Below are 17,325 nucleotides of genomic sequence, written 5' to 3'. Positions count from 1 at the left end.
ACAGTGCATGTCAGAGCAAAAACCAAGCCATGAGGTCGAAGGAATTGTCCGTAGAGCTCAGACAGAGGATTGTGTTGAGGCACAGATCTGGGGAAGGGTACCAAAACATTTCTGCAGCATTGAAGGTCCCCAAGAACACAGTGGCCTACATCATTCTTAAATGGAAGAAGTTTGGAACCACCGAGACTCTTCCTAGAGCTGGCCAAACTGAGCAATCGGGGGAGAAGGCCCTTGGTCAGGGAGGTGACCAAGAACCCGATGGTCACTCTGGCAGAGCTTCGGTGTTCCTCTGTGGAGATGGGAGAACCTTCCAGAAGGACAACCATCTCTGCAGCACTTTATGGTAGAGTGGCCAGACGGAAGCCACTCCTCAGTAAAAGGCAAGATTCTCTGGTCTGATGAAACCAAGATTGAACTCTTTGGCCTGAATGCCAAGCGTCACGTCTGGAGGAAACCTGGCAGCATCATGCTGTGGGGATGTTTTTCAGCGGCAGGGACTGGGAGACTAGTCAGGATCGAGGTAAAGATGAACGGAGCAAAGTACAGAGAGATCCTTGATGAAAACATCCTCCAGAGCGCTCAGGACCTCAGACTGGAGCAAAGGTTCATCTTCCAACAGGACAACAACCCTAAGCACACAGCCAAGACAACGCAGGAGCGGCTTCAGGACAAGTCTCTGAATGTCCTTGAGTGGCCCAGCCAGAGCCCGGACCTGAACCCGATCGTACATCTCTGGAGAGACCTTAAAATAACTGTGCAGCGACGCTCCCCATCCAACCTGACAGAGCTTGAGAGGATCTGCATAGAATGGGGGAAACTCCACAAATACAGGTGTGCCAAGGTTGTAGCGTCATACCCAAGAAGACTTGAGGCTGTAATCGCTGCCAAAGGTGCTTCAACAAAGTACTGAGTAAAGGGTCTGAATACTTATGTAAATGTTATATTTCCGTTTTTTATTTTTAATACATTTTCAAAAATGTGTTTTTGCTTTGTCATTATGGAATATTGTGTGTAGATTGATGAGGGGAAAAAACAATTTAATCAATTTTAGAATAAGGCTGAAACGTAACAAAATTTAGAAAAAGTCAAGGGGTCTGAATACTTTCCGAATGCACTGTGTGTGTGAGAGAGATACAGAGATCAAAGAGAGGGTGTGAGTAGTCGTGAGATAGGGATTCACTATAGCAAGTAGCCCTAGGTGTGAAAAAGTGACAGAATATCAAATTCTTATACAATAATAATCATTAAAAATATATATTTCAAGATGGCTTTATTATTGCTTTTCACAGGTCTTTCTTTTCTGTCAGTGCCTCTTCAACTATTATCAGTGTGCTGTCGATGGTACACTAGGCCTTATTATATTTTCAGGCCAGGACTGCAATACTGGAATATTGCATTCATTTCATGCATCTTCCCCACTCAGTCATTTCCCAAATCCCATTTGAGTATAGAGCCTTTTCTCCCCTGACACTTCTATAGGGGTATTGGGTATCTGGGTCTCAGAAAAGGTTGATACAGTACATTATCTGTTATCCAGCTGATTTCCGGAGTCAACTAGTTTGAGTGTCTGAAATCATATCAGTATCAACAGCGTACCTGATATCCCATTCAGTCTAATCAAGCCTCAGTGTTAGTATTACAGTCTGCTATTTCAGGATGCTGGAACCAAGTCTTTCTTTTAAGCACTTCTTACTTCTCAGTCAGTCGTTCATAAGGGCCGTGTACTCCCTCTGGTGGAAATGGAGCGGCATAAACACAGAGTGCTTCTTCCTGTAAAATCGAAGAGAGAGAGAACAGAGTTCCTCCCGTCAGATACTTCAACATTCTAACAGTATTCGAACAACATTACAAGCTGACCTGATAGAGAATACACTTTCATAAACCAGTAGTGATAAATGTTTCCCATATTCAGGTTAATACATCATCGTATCTCAGCACAAGCCTCCAGCCCAGCCTGTAAACGTTTGACCAATGAAACCCAACACTGATGCAGGACAGTATCTCTCCTCACCTCCGGAGCTCGTGGTCCACCTGAACAACTTTCCCCACTTTGATCATTTTCTTCAACGCCTCCTAAAACATGCATTAATAAATCAAACACTGCTCAATAAATCATACACATTCAGTTTTAATCTGGAGAGGTTGAGGTAGGGAACAGCCCATGACCTGGTTTGAAAAGGAAAGGCCCATGGTCTGTGTTGGTTGTGACAAACAGTATGTAGGCAGCCGCAGTAGAATGCTTCTTTCCTGGCCTCATCATTGTCGTTGTACATTAATGCCACGCTTCACTGTCCTGTCATCCCTAGTCTGCCGTCCCTAGCTCAAATCCTCAGACAGCAGCAACTGCATGTGCAGTTATGACTCAAAATGAGGGGGCAGGTGCGACCTAGTTCAAACAATAGCGCATATTCTTATTTTTAGCACATCTGGCTTACGGGGTGGTCCCCTCCCAGGGGTCAGAGGTATGCTGCTGAATGCCCCAAGGTCCTCTCTTTATATAAATATCTATTTCCATGTCATCTCACCAGACTTTATACGAGTCTCCTCCCTGAGACACAGCAAGGGAATCTGAGCATTTCTCACTTTATATTTTCTATCCAGTAGATGGTAATATGGACAGGACAGGGGTGAAGTGCTGCCGGAGCGCGAAGGAGTGGCACTCCCTCACTTTTTTCAATTTGAGAATACACTGCGCTGGAAAATAAATTATATATTTAATTACCACTAAAATACCATGAAAAACGATAGAATGACAAACCAAATAAATATGTATAGCAGCCTAGAGGTAGGTAAATTGTGGTTTATTCCCTGTCTTCTCACTGGCGGTGGGGAGAATGATGAAGAACTATAGGCTACGTGTGTGCACTGTGGAAGCCCGTCGGACACTTGACCACTTTGGGCAATCAGAACTGTTGAAAAAAAAACATATAAATTCACAGTGTGTCTGCCTTGATGTTCATAAAACTCCACCGACCCCTCTCTACTCTTGTGCAGTGGAACCCAGAACGATATGTGACCACTTGGTTACGGCGACACCGTTCTGCCGAGGACACCCAAACCAGAGTGGCCACCGCAAAGACCAAGGAGTCTGACTCTCTCTGGAAGTTGCTGTAGCCTTGCTTGGAAAATGTTGCCTACACTGGTTATAGGTTGAGATGCAGGGCCCGTTCTAGCTTGGTATGTCAGGGTGGGCAATTGGACATGTGGATTGGGCCAAGTTGGAAGTCTTGCCGGACGTGGAGGCTGGAGGCCAGCAGGTCCAGGGGAGCCCCCGGGTCTTTAGCCATGGAGGACAGGTGTCTGTTCAGGTAATTGTAGACATGCTCCCCACTGCAGGGAAATATATAATATATATATATATATATATATTGTATTACACTCCTCTACGTATGTATTTGGACAGTGATACTAACATTTAAAATTTGTCTCTATAGTCACGCATTTTGGATTTCAGATCAAATGTTTCATATGAGGAGACAGTACAGAATGTCCCCTTTTAGTTTAGGGTATTTTCATAGATATCTTAAAGCACTTTATAGATCTAGTCCCCCCATTTGAAGATGTCATAATGATTTGGACAAATTTCAGTTATATGGCTCTATTTGAACAAACGCAATGGTAAATCTAAGCGCTGGGGGTAGCATTATAGGTTCAGGGGTGTGTCAGAAATATTTTTGCTATTTTCACAACCGGAATTATGGGCGCAGTAGCTGGCGGTGGCACAAAAGGGCTGGGTTTTGATGAATAAACAAGTTGTGGGTGTGTCGAGGCTTGGCACCTCACTGGCCAATCAGAACGTGTTCCATGGCTAAATATGTGGTTGCTTCAAGTTGTGTATTTAGGGTATTTTATGTATTGCGTTGTCATCAACCAATTTGAATGTTAATCCGTTATAGCCGAGTTCGTTAAATAGCCTGCCCCATATTTGCTAAATACTGGTATGTTGAACATGTTTGCAGTCCACATTGTTCTATTTGCATTACTTAAATATGGAAATACATTGTTAAATATAGGCTATAACATTCACACTGATATAGGGGCTTACTGTAAATCAGAGTCTGGATATGGACATGCCAAACCTAGTCAATAAGCAAGGTTAGGCTATTGATAAGGTCTTCAAAGACAGTGTATAATTCTAATCAAATTTGAATAAAAACTAAACAACAACTTGTTTTAAATAGGCTGTCTAAATACAGTTACAGGTACCATAATTGCTCCCCGTTGGCATAAAATACAGACAAGGCAAATTAAGATTAAGGAGGGTTTTACACACATCCAAACTTTTCACAGGAGCTGGATAAAGATCCAATATAAAGAGAAAGGGGGGATGTCCACTCACCATTTTACTGCTCGCAAATGTCATGTTTTATAAACATAATGGAACCGTCTTACAGATCATTTTTGCACTTCTCCAGGAATAGCAGATGAAATTGCATTGCATTCGAGCCATGTACGTTCTCACCACAAACCCATGGACGGTGAATCTTCCTAATAAGTTTATTTCTAAATAGGATCAGGTAAGAAGCATGATATTACAAATCACTTCTCTCATTCCTTGGCACTGGCACCGTGTGCACACGTAGGCCTGAATGTCTTTACCCATAACATTTGCATGTCTATTCAAAATACTAGGCTCCTGTCAATTGTATCGTTGCCTATGCGCGAGGCAGATTCTCAAAACAATCGGCAGTTGATATGGCATTATAGGAGGACTGAATAGTTTGGACGGGAGCGTGTCTTTGGTAATCGGACGAGGAGCGCTCTAAGAATATGGGGATGGGTAGCCTACTAGTACAAGCTAAATGAAATATGCAGGTATGTGAATAATGAAAATGCATGAGGACAAAAACCTCCAAAATATTTCTAAGCACTCTCAGTAGACCATTTAAAACCCCTTTATTCATATGCTACTTGGCTAATGGCCAGCATAAAAAGACGCACATATGCGATGCTGCTAAACCAGTATTTATTAAGGGGTGGGTAGGCTATGCTTGGTTTTTAATTAAATTCAACGAAATGGGGGGAAACCAATCTTTTTTGTTTCTAAATATGAGATTCACTGGCACTGTATGTCATGGCTGGATAGGCTGCGCTTCTGCTCCCAAAATCCATGCCATTATATCAACCGTGTTACTGTTAAGACCTGCTTTTTGTGGGTCTTAAAACTTCCCATTAGCACTGCATGAAATTGTCACTTTTGGCAATGTAAAAAACAAAAAGGGACAATCTGCAGATGCTACATCAATTTTTGGACTTATAAATGTATCATATGAACCCATTGATTCTTGAAGAATATAACTCATAAATGCTTCATGAGCTTAGTTCAACTGTCGTACCCCATCAGAACCCAAAATATAATCTTGTTTTACTCCATTGTTTGTAAACAAAGTAAATGTAAACAAACACCATATAGCCTCAAAACATGGTTAAAACTATAATTTTGATATCATGGATGATCAGTCCTTGAATCCGTAGCTCTGTATGTATTTGAGAGTGGTTACATTTCTCCAGCCCCATTCCTCATCGTTTTACCGAAACAGGGGTGGGGAGTGAGCTTTGTTATTGTTTCAACTGCTGATTACTGCTTTAAGGACACACCTAAAATATTTTCACCCCTTCCACCTCAGGGCAAACGAGCTGGTGTTAGACAGGTAAATTGCTTAACCTGGTGTTAGGGCTGGAAAATGCCAGGGCGCAAGTTTTTAGATGACGAAATTGCAAACTAACGTGCGTTTGACACCTCAATGCCAGTCGAAAATAGAGCCCATAGTGTAGTCAAGAGTTTAGTATTTGGTCACATATTCCTTGCACACAGCACACAGTGACTACGTCAAGCTTGTGACTCTGCAAACTTGTTGGATGCATTTACAGCTTGTTTTGGTTGTGTTTCGGATTATGTTTTGTCCAATAGGAAGTGAATGGTGAATAATGTATTGTCATTTTGGAGTCACTTTTATTGTAAGTAAGAATAGATGTTTGTGAACACTTCTACATGAATGTGGATGCTACCATGATTATGGATAATCATGAATGAATCGTGAATGATGAGTAAGAAAGTAAGAGGGACAAAGTCATCCCCCCCAAAAAAACACTAATCTTCCCCATTATTGGTGATGAGAGATTAGCATGCTTTGATGTAGCCTCTGTAACTTTCTCACTCCTCATTATTCATGGTTCATTCATGATTTTTCTTAATCATGGCATTATCAGGATTGACTTAGAAGCATTCAGAAACATCTTATATACTCACTTTGATACTCATTCACCATTCAGTTCCTATTGGGAAAAACATTACCCAAAACAAACTTCACATGCATCCAATGAGTTTGTAGAGTCACAAGCTTGATGTTGTCATTGTGCTAGGAATATGGGACCAAATACTACACTTTTTACTACTACACTATAAGTGAAATTTGTCCAAATACTTATGACATCTTCAAATGGGGGGACTAGATCTATAAAGTGCTTCCATTTCTAAATGGTAAAGTAGATGTGTGAAAATACCCTAAAATAAAAGGTGACATTCTGTCACCTCATATGAAACATTTGATCTCAAATCCAAAATGCTGGAGTATAGAGCCAAATGTAACATTTTAGCATCACTGTCCAAATACATATGTACGGGAGTGTATGTTGTTGATTGTCAATTATTTGTGTAGCATGGTGCTTTTTCATTAGCAATCTATTTGTAAAGTGTATCAAGTAATTCAGCTTCTTAGCTGCTAATGGAACCATGCAATGCCTCTGATCATTAATAAATCAAAATGTATCTCGTAACAGAAGACACATGTGGACAGACATTGTTTTCAAGTAAAAATGTTTACCAGCTAGAAAACCTGGTTTTCCCATTGCCTAAGGTAGAAAACCTGGTTTTCCCATTGCCTAAGGGGTTTGTTGGAACTAGGACAGATGATGACAGGTAGCCCCGTGCTCTTACTAGGTTAGTGGGTTCAGGCGCCTGCAGGCACCAGGCCACAGAGTACATATGACTTAAAGGAAAACTCCACCAAAAAAAAACTATATATTTTTTTTTTTTTTTTTAATTATAACCTCAGGAGTACAAATTTGCTTAACAAGTCATATAATAAGTTGCATGGACTCACTCTGTGTGCAATAATAGCATTTAACATAATTTTTGAATGACTACCACATCTCTGTACCCCACACATACAATTATCTGTAAGGTCCCTCAGTCGAGCAGTGAATTTCAAACACAGATTCAACCACAAAGACCAGGGAGGTTTTCCAATGCCTCACAAAGAAGGGCACCTATTGGTAGATGGGTAAAAATAAAAAACACAGACATTGAATATCCCTTTGAGCATGGTGAAGTTATTAATTACACTTTGGATGGTGTATCAATACACCCAGTCACTACAAAGATACAGGCATCCTTCCTAACTCAGTTGCTGGAGAGGAAGGACGTCAATGGTGACTTTAAAACAGTTAGACTTTATTGGTTGTGATAAGGAGAAAACTGGGGATGGATCAACAACATTGTAGTTACTCCACAATACAAAACTAAATGGAGGGTGGCAGGTAGCCTAGTGGTTAAAAGCGTTGCGCCAGTAATCGAAAGGTCGCTGGTTCGAATCCTTGAGCCGGCTAGGTGAAAATATGTCGTTGTGCTCTTGAGCAAGGCACTTAACCCTAATTGCTCCTGTAAGTAGCTCTGGATAAGCACGTCTGCTAAATGACAAAAATGTAAAAAATGTAAGTGACAGAGTGAAAAGAAAGAAGCCTGTACAGAATAAAAATATTCCAAAACATGCATCCTGTTTGCAGTAAAGCAAAACTGCAAAATATTTGTCAAAGAAGTTAACTTTATGTCCTGAATACAAAATGTTATGTTTGAGGAAAATCCATCACAACACATCACTGAGTACCACTTAATTTCAAGCATGGTGGTGGCTGCATCATGTTATGGGTACGCTATCTCATCAGCAATGACTAGGGAGTTTTTTTTAGGATAAAAAAAAAAACAATATAGCTAAGCACAGGCAAAATCCTAGAGGAAAACCTGGTTGTCTGCTTTCCAACAGACACTGGGAGACAAATTCACCTTTCAGCAGGACAATAATCTAAAACACAAGGCCAAATATACACTGGAGTTGCTTACCAAGATGATATTGATGAAAATAACTGTCTAGCAATGATCAACAACCAACAACCAAGCTTGAAGAATTTTTAAAAGAATAAATGTGCAAATATTGTACGATCCAGGTGTGCAAAGCTCTTAAGAGCCTTACCCAGATAAGACTCACAGCTGGAATTCGCTGCCAAAGGTGATTCTAACATTGACTTAGGGGTGTGAATAAATTAGATATTTCTGTATTTCATTTTCAATACAATTGCAAACATTAATAAAAACATGTTTTCACTTCATCATTATGGGGTATTGTGTGTAGATGGATGAGAAAAATAATCAATTGAATCCATTTTGAATTCAGGCTGTAACACAACAAAATATGGAATAAGTCAAAGGGTATGAATACTTTCTGAAGGCACTGTAACTTTCAAAATACAGAAATACAGCCGGTATGATACATTTTGCATCATATGATTCTGTGTTTTGCATCATATCAGCAGTATTTCTGCATTTTGAAAGTTATATGTCTTGAAAACTTGACTGCTGACATGCAAAACATAAAAAGGGACTATATCAACAATGGACTAATGAAACAAATACCAAAAGATAGTTTTGGGGTGGAATTGTCCTTCAACTCACATATCTGGACAGATTATATGTGGTTCATGTGAAATGTGTATTGTGGCTAGGGCTGTTGCGGTGACCGTATTACCGCCACACCGGCGGTCACGAGTCATGAAGGCAGTCAAATTCCACGTGACCGTTTAGTCACGGTAATTAGGCTTCTCCAAGCTCTGATGCTGCTGATGGTCATTCATAGCCTACCAAACTTGCTAACTGCCTGGTACTCAGCACTATTGTCCCTCTAATCACTCTGACATCAATGCAAATGTCTTTGAAAATCTAATCAAACACTTCATGAGAGCCCATGAGCTCATGTTGCGCAACATTTCAATAGGCTATGCAATTGCGTGAGAAAACAGAGTGATGGCCTCTATTAAAATGAGGAGGATCCCATCAGCTTTCTATAGGCTAGGCCTTCTATATTTAATTCTCAACTTTCATAATATTAAGCACATTGCTTATATTTACAACAGGAGTATAGCCTACCTGGCTGGCATGAAAATAAACCACAGGGAAAAGTGTCCTCCATTCGCTATTTAAGTGCATAGATGACATGTATTTTTTCCCGCTGACCCTGTTTCGATACAGGTGCATGATAATGGACCATTCTAAATCAAAACAAATTTCACACATATATTATTTAGTATATGTAAAGTCAAGATTAAATGAAGAATAGTCTGATGGGTGACAATATTTGCCTAACACTTGTGAATTATATATTATCACTTGTGAATGATGCCCAGCATAAGAAACAATACCTTTTTTTTGCTACTTTTTCTAATCATAGTCGCACTTCTCATGTAGCCTAGCCCATAGGCCTATATGTTTTAATAAGGTTTGTATCACAACTAAAGTGGCCAAATAACTTCTTAAAATTAAGCACATTCATCCGCTTTACAACAGGTGTAGAGCCTAACTGGCATACATAAGCAACACGTGAGTTTCAAGTTTGGGGAAGATAATTTTCACCATAAAAATGCACCTTTATAATAAAAGCATTACATGCATAATTGCATTTGCGGTCACTTTTGATAATGGTGTTTTCCACTAATGGAACATTCGCGCTTATAGCCTACTACCATGTGCGCATTGCTGCGCTTTTAATGTGAAGAAATAGCCTAATAGTTTATCAACATTTTAAGCTAAACGTTCTCATCTGTTGCGTCAGCTACAATGCGTAAAAAAGTTTTTTTGATGCTAGTGGTTGTATTAATTTGGGATCTATCGCATCCCACAACTGTCCCAGACTATGTTTGGAATATTTCTTTCTCACACAGAATAGGTCGACCTTTGTACTATGGGGGATAGTAGATTGACATAGGCTAGTGCTTTTGCTGTTCGTTAGGCCTACTCATCTTGTTGGCTGACGAAAAGTAAATGTGGACAGTTCTTCCAATATCTTCAATATGCACCTCCGAATCGGATAAGGACGCGCGCAGTTGCGTCCCCGATGTGTCTGTCTTCACTTGTAGCCTGTGAGAAAGACCCGATCACATGATGGAGCGCGCAGCACTCAGGGAGAAGGGCACAACGGCCGCAAACGGTATGGATTTTAGGGTGCATTACGGCCACACAAAGGGGATGCCGCCGTGAAATTGATGAGTGACTGATGTGACTGATGTACTGCGCAAAAAACAATGCCGAGTTCATGCCTTTCAAGCAACTTTTTTCAAATCATCATTAGTCGCATCATGCAGCCTTACTTTAAAAATCAAAACATATAGCCCAAAGTTTGTAGAACAACTACATTTACATTAATTACTCTAAATTAAGCATATAGGAATACCTATTTCTTTGTTAACCGCTCAACACAGAATAGCCGCATGTGCGCATTCAAATTGTTTGGAGAAAATATCCTTTCTATTTTATTCAGCTTTGTTCAATTGTATTCTTCATACTATAAAATAATGCCACGGAATTCTAAGCAAATCTTGTCTGCTAAATGAACTAGTATAGCCCACAGCCATTTGGCATAGCCAGATCAGGACATAACATAAGGACAACTAAGAGTATGCTATTCTGTTCTTCTGAAATAAACACACTTTTCTTCATATCATGCTTCTTTAGACCTGACATGGATTTATTAGACTTTTTAAAATGTAGATGTTCCAAAGGTCTGCATCAGCGGCCTGTAGGCTATGTGTGGAAGCCAGGAGATGCTAAATGTGTTTATGTTAATTAACGGTCAATTTCCGTGAGACCGACAGTTATTTGCTTGACAATCACTGGCTGACGAAATTTTGTGACCCCCACATCCCTAATTGTGACTATTCCATGTGAAAGGTATGTTGTTGTTTTGATGGATATGACTTTGCTGTAAATAGCTGACTTTTTCACAGCCTGCTCCTGCAGCTTGGGGTAGGCTGCATGACCTTTCACCACATGGTCAATCTGAGGTAGGAGAAAAAAAATGAAAGTGTATGGTTTTGTGGATCTGGGTTGAGCAACCCTAGTCATCAAGGCTTATTCAGTGTATAATGAATATGTAGCTGATTACTTCAGGTCACAATTAAAGTCACAACTATAGGGATTTATTTCTCTCTAAACAGGAGACTGGCACACCAGGTGTGTGGGTTCTCAGGCCAATCAGTGACATGAATTGATCAATTAACTACCAGGTATAGAGAAAAAAAACAGCAAAACAGCAGCTCTGCAGGACCAAGGGCCTGTAGTTGAATAGGCCTGGTCTAGCAGGACCCAGGGGGAGCTGAACTGACCAGTCTTCCAGTAGCACTCTGTCCACCCTCGTTGAGCCACAGGTCAGGCACCATGGCGGACAGGTAGGGTCCCCACACCCCCGGGACAAACAGGGGCCCCTGACTGATTTGAAACACCCGGGGACAGAAGAACACATAGGGGAAGCACTGAGCTATGTGCTTCAACATAGCTTGTACAGGCCCCCTAAACAACACAGTATTTTGTTGATTTTTAAATCAACTCTTTTGGTTTTGATAATATTGAGTTTTTATTGCATATATCTTGTGTTTTTGAGCCACAGATTTACAGATTGACTGACATGTTAACACTTATTGGCTTGGCTAACTAGCTGGCTAATATTTTTGTTTGAAAAATGCATCTGGACACAGTACTAGCTTTTTTGTTTCACCTGTCTGCCAATTCCTGATCTTCTGAGAACATAATTTGAGGAGTGCTGAGGCAGAGGGCTGGTAGTGAGGACAACTGTCTACTATTCTGAACTTTGTGTGGTGAGCATTCTGGCGCCCAGAGCTGCTGAGGAATCACCCAAGTGGGTGCTACACAGAGTGGACGAGGAGAAGTCCAGTGGCTAGAAGAGTCAGGCTGGTTCCCAGACGTGCCCTCTACAAGATTATTAACAGACTCCATCACCATCATCTACCATCCTGACCAGCTCTCTCCGCTCAAGCCATGTACTGACCCTCTCCATCTTCAGAGGATGCAGCTTTCAAAGACTTGGCCTGTATTTGTTGACCTGTCATGATATATTGCTTCTTTGTTTTTTGCTCTTGAAGTGCTTTGATATTCTATGAAAAGCGCTATAAAAATGTTCTGTAAGTCGCTTTGTATCAAATCTGCTAAGTGCCACATAAGATGAATGGAGGTAAGTACAGAGAGACCCTTGATGAAAACCTGCTCCAGAGCACTCAAGACCTCAGACTGCGGCGAAGGTTCACCTTCCAACAGGACAACGACCCTAAGCACACAGCCAAGACAATGCAGGAATGGCTTCGGGACAAGTCTCTGAAAGTCCTTGAGTGGCCCAGCCAGAGCCCAGACTTGAACCTGATCGAACATCTCTGGAGAGACCTGAAAATAGCTGTGCAGCGACGCTCCCCATCCAACCTGACAGAGCTTGAGAGGATCTGCAGAGAATAATGGGCGATGTCTATTTGCATTTTTACATTTTAGTCATTTAGCAGACACTCTTATCCAGAGCGACTTACAGTTAGTGAGTGCATACATTTTCATACTGGCCCCCCGTGGGAAACGAACCCACAACCCTGGCGTTGCAAGCGCCATGCTCTACCAACTGAGCTACAGGGGACTATATTTTTCAACTGTGCTGTGATGTTCCACAAAAGTTCTGAACCTTTCTATTCTCATAGTTTCTACAGATTGTAAATGAAAGAAACATTTTTGCTAAGAGTATTATTATATTATTGATCGATTGACTATGACCTTTCAGATCACCCAGGCACTTTGTTAGGATTTTTGTGGGATTGGAAAAAAATGCCTGGAACGCCAATTTATGTTATTAACCGGTTCCCATGCTTTTAAAATAACAATTATATTCCGGAACAGTACAGATCAATTTTGTTTCCAGTTCAGGTTCTGTTACTCAAATAATGTAGTTATGTTCCTGTTTTTGGTTCTGTTCCCTGAACCAGTTTCAATCCTTGGTCACAAACCACAGTTGGGTCACCTGCTACTTGTCCTCCCTTCCACTGGCATACTGTTATGTTCAGCTGAAAACTGTTTTCTTTCTCTTCCTGTCGTCTGGAGGTCAAAGCAAGAGTGTTAAAACAGTCTGAGTCTTGACAACCCCTCCCTCCCTATTTTCCAGTCTGTCTCTCTGCCTTTTTCTCTCACTCTCCAGTTAATGTCACCTCTCCATGACACCTACCCATGATACCCCCTCTCTTCCATTTACTGTAACCAACATCCTCACCCATTTATCACTGACCAACACCGGACGTCCATGGACGTTGAAAAGTAGTTACAATTTGGTCCGTTCACCCTGGCCTTGATGTTAAGGTCCACATATGGACCGGACCAAATCTGAACCTACCATAGACGTATGTTTCACAAGTTTGGATAGCACAGTACAGTGAGTAGAGCACAGTAGAGTACAGTCCAATACAATACAGTGGTACAGTAAAGAAAAGTACAGTGTAGTACAGTAGAGTATATTGTACTGTACAGAACTATACTCTACAGTCGTGTACTCTACTGCACTGTACTGAATTCTACTCTGCTCTATTGTACTGCACTGTACACTACTGTGATGTCCAAACTTGTGAAACATATCCATAATTATGCATTTCTGTGTAGTACAGATCAAGGACCCATGATGTAATTTTGTTACCATAATTTCGTTACCGGGTGTAAATCCACTTTACTTACTGTAGTTCAATAACCCCAAAATAAAAAATAATAAAACTCAAGGTGCCATGTCATAGCCGACACCCCATTCTTTCTGCAGACATCTTTGAATCTTAATTCGGAGCAGATATTTAAGATTTGTGGGAAAACTTGGTCGCATAAAAACCTGAGGGAGATTTTACCGTAATTATGTTACCAAAGTTTGCATCTGCACAGTTTTTCCACTAAATTCGTTTTTGTAAATTTTCAGAGGAAATTGTTAAAAGTAGTCATTGTGCATAGAGTTGCATGGTTTGTTAAACTTTGAAATCAATGATTTTTGTTTGGCATATATTTTAAAGTGAAAAAACTGAGTCAAAGTGTAATTGCATTACGGTGGAATTGCCCTACACTGTCTGGTCAAAATACACACACACACTCGCACGCACGCACCCACACCCTCATTTAGACACACATACAGAGTATACCTTCCCCAATAATCAACCAAACCCACTGCCAAAACCCCTCCTACCCCTCTCTCCTCCTGTTCTATAGCTCACCTGGCCAGAGAACCTGTGGCCTTCCAGGACAGGAAGTCAAGAAGGTCCAGAAAGTGAGTGGCATCCCTCCAGCAGGTCTCTCTCAAGTTCTGACCAAAGAATTAAGGGTAGGAGGAAATTACATTAAAACTTCAGGGCAATAAACAAACAGTACTTAGGCCAATAAAACTGTCTGTTGACTTATAATGGGTGACCTCAGACCGCTTTCAGCCAGAGCAGCTTGGGAGGCTGCATCTCTGGTGACATCACCCCTCCAACCCTGCGGCTGGTGCTGGTGATGTGTCCATCCACATCACCACGTTCCTCTCAGCCTCACCTACACACAGGGCAACAGAGAAGAGACATTTTGACCAAGACTTTCAAGTTGAAACAATGCACTCAATAAAACTGCATGAGCATTCAACAGGGTTACATCTACTTTTCACCACTCTCTCACTCACCATCCTGGTTGACGGCTACAGGGTGGAAGTTCTGATCCAGGACCACAATAGAACAGGTGGCATCAAAACCCACCCCTCAGACCTGGCTCATCTGCATTCCCTGGGTCACCCTCTGTCACAGGAATATGGTGTTGGTAACATGTTGTTTATGCTTACGTTTTGTATTGCTGCTGAATATAAGGAGAACATTTAGCAAAACGGCAATAAGTATTCATAAAGGCCTTGGAGTTAAGAGTCATACTAATCTACACCAATAATGACAGAAATTCCTAGAGAATGCATCACTTTGCAGAGCACTTTAGTCATACCTACACAGTCTCAAGTAGGCCTAACACTAGTCTGATTAATCATACCTACCAGCTCTCTAAAAAGTAAGGTAACCAGCTAAAGTACAAACCGCACAGACAACCTGTACAGTATGTTCAAATTTAATTATATTCAACATTCTGGGTTATATGGAACATTTACACGATTTTGCACACAAATGTCTCAGGCTGTATATACCAATTAATTGAGTATTACAATCTGATTAATCAGACTATCCTAACACCTACCCTGACTGTGCTACAGCACTTAGACCAGATGTCAGTGGATGACTGGACATAATGGTCTGAGTGAGGCTCCCAGATGGTGACAGGCTCCTCTGCAGTAGTTTTCATCTGGCCCTCCCTGTTGACCAGAGCAGCTCTCACTCTGGCTGTCCCCACGTCCACCCCCACATAGTACGACTCTCCTGGGCCTGACCCAACCATGAACAACACCTGCAGGAGAGAGAGAAATCATTAACAAGAGATCATTAGCAAGAGATCACTGGTGAAGAAGGTTACTATGGTATGTCTGGATCTGTTTTTTATAGGTTAAAACATACAAACATATGTAGAGACTCATTCGCAATGGAATCATGTTGCTTTCCCGTTGATAGAGTGTAAAAATACAAAAACTATTGCACTGTGGTGAGTGATCAAATTTTCTGTATGGAATTTCAACCATTATTTCAGTCTCCGTTCAGTCTGCAACATTTGACAATGTATTGTGCAAAACGCGACTCGCTAAACATTTAATTTAAACAGGGACAACACAACGGGAGACTTTAACAACTTTTTTGAAACATTACCTTAAGTCGAAGACCACCATTTATGTTGATAACTTCCACGAAAACATATTGATTTCCAACCGAACGCATTAGCGACCAAAAAGGGTAAGCCGTTGTGGTCTCGCATACCAAGGGTTGTGTGTATTCATTCAGCCGATTCTGTTGCGAAACGTTTTTTAAATGGAAGCAAAAGAAACGAAACGGGGAGAGACTTACCTGTATTTGTCCAATAGAAACTCTCGTTTTAGTTACACCCCAGCCCAGAGATGTTTCTCTTTGATTTGGTCAGCTTCGTCAACAGTGAGTCTACTACACTGGAAGCTCATTATCCTACAGACACAAATTTGAAATTACATTAGCCCACTAAATCAGCGTGACAATGTTAGTTTAATTGTCCCCAACGATGAAATCGGGGAGGGGTCTGTGGATATTGTCTCCGGCCGTCGTTCCGTTCGTTTGTACATTCATTCATTCATACGTTAGTCACACGCGATATCTCAGACAGCACTTGTCCGATTTTGACGAAACGTGCGTGAATGATGCGTCTTGCCATAGATATCCGGCTTTTACAAAATTACACTGATTGGCCAGATCGTGGCGATATGACAAGAGATTGAAAATGCAAACTTTGAAAGGTAATGCCCCTCACCCCGTTTGACCTAAAGTCTTGAAATTCAGTACATAGCTCCCTCTTCTCACAAGGAACACATTTGCCTCAGGGACCCATAAGGTCCGCCATGATACATATTTTTGAATTTTGTGGAAAACACATAAAACGCTACTCTTCTGGCACCAAATGACTGATCTGCACAATACTTGATATGTGTCATCTATGCACAAAGGTCTCTCAACACAATATTTTCCAGACTAGTACCTAAAACAACATGGCCACAGTTGACCAATAAACACTCACGTGGGCGTGGTCTGGCACATAAATGCATATGAATCCATCAAGGATATTCATATTGTAACACAATTTGGTACACATGTTGCAAACACTGTCAAGACTCAATGTGTCTTAATCTGTTTGACTAAGAGTGCTGAAATTTGGCATACATGCTCAGGGACAAGAGTCTAGCTAGCCCACATGATATCTCAGACACCACTGGACCGATTTTGACAAAACGTGGGTGAATGAAGCGTCTTGCCATAGAGATCCCTCATTTACAAAAGTACACTGATTGGCCCAAGGGGGACACTGCATAATTCGTGGGGGACAACATGTTTACTGTTGCCTTGTTTTAAAGTGAGGATGTCAGGAAACCTTTCATCTATATGTATAAAAAATGCTCTGCCAAGATTATACCTTCAAATGGTATTGACCTCAATTGAAAAAAAGGCACACACTTCTTAGAAATAGGTGATAACATAGATCAGTCAAGGTCATTAGAGTCTAACACAGATTGTTTTTAAAACATTCAGTCAAAATTGGAAGACAATCCTACTGACCCTGCCAAG

At 41.1% G+C, this 17,325-nt stretch overlaps 1 pseudogene across 1 annotated transcript; it reads right to left on the bottom strand.

The window, feature by feature from the left end:
- Positions 1 to 1,700: 1,700 nt before the first annotated feature.
- LOC311146986 (FGGY carbohydrate kinase domain-containing protein-like) lies at positions 1,701 to 16,001 on the bottom strand (annotated as a pseudogene). The gene is made up of 9 exons: positions 15,889 to 16,001; positions 15,329 to 15,535; positions 14,775 to 14,886; positions 14,536 to 14,650; positions 14,335 to 14,423; positions 11,431 to 11,533; positions 11,051 to 11,104; positions 2,012 to 2,073; positions 1,701 to 1,770 (listed from the first exon to the last, which is right to left on the bottom strand). The product of its transcript is annotated as an FGGY carbohydrate kinase domain-containing protein-like (transcript).
- Between the last annotated feature and the right edge of the window lie 1,324 nt (positions 16,002 to 17,325).

Source organism: Coregonus lavaretus (assembly GCF_964263955.1).
Source record: "Coregonus lavaretus genome assembly, chromosome: 19".
In the NCBI taxonomy this organism is placed as follows: Eukaryota; Metazoa; Chordata; class Actinopteri; order Salmoniformes; family Salmonidae; genus Coregonus; species Coregonus lavaretus.
The sequence above is the reverse complement of the archived record's forward strand: the minus strand, read 5'-3'. Positions and strand labels throughout refer to the sequence as shown.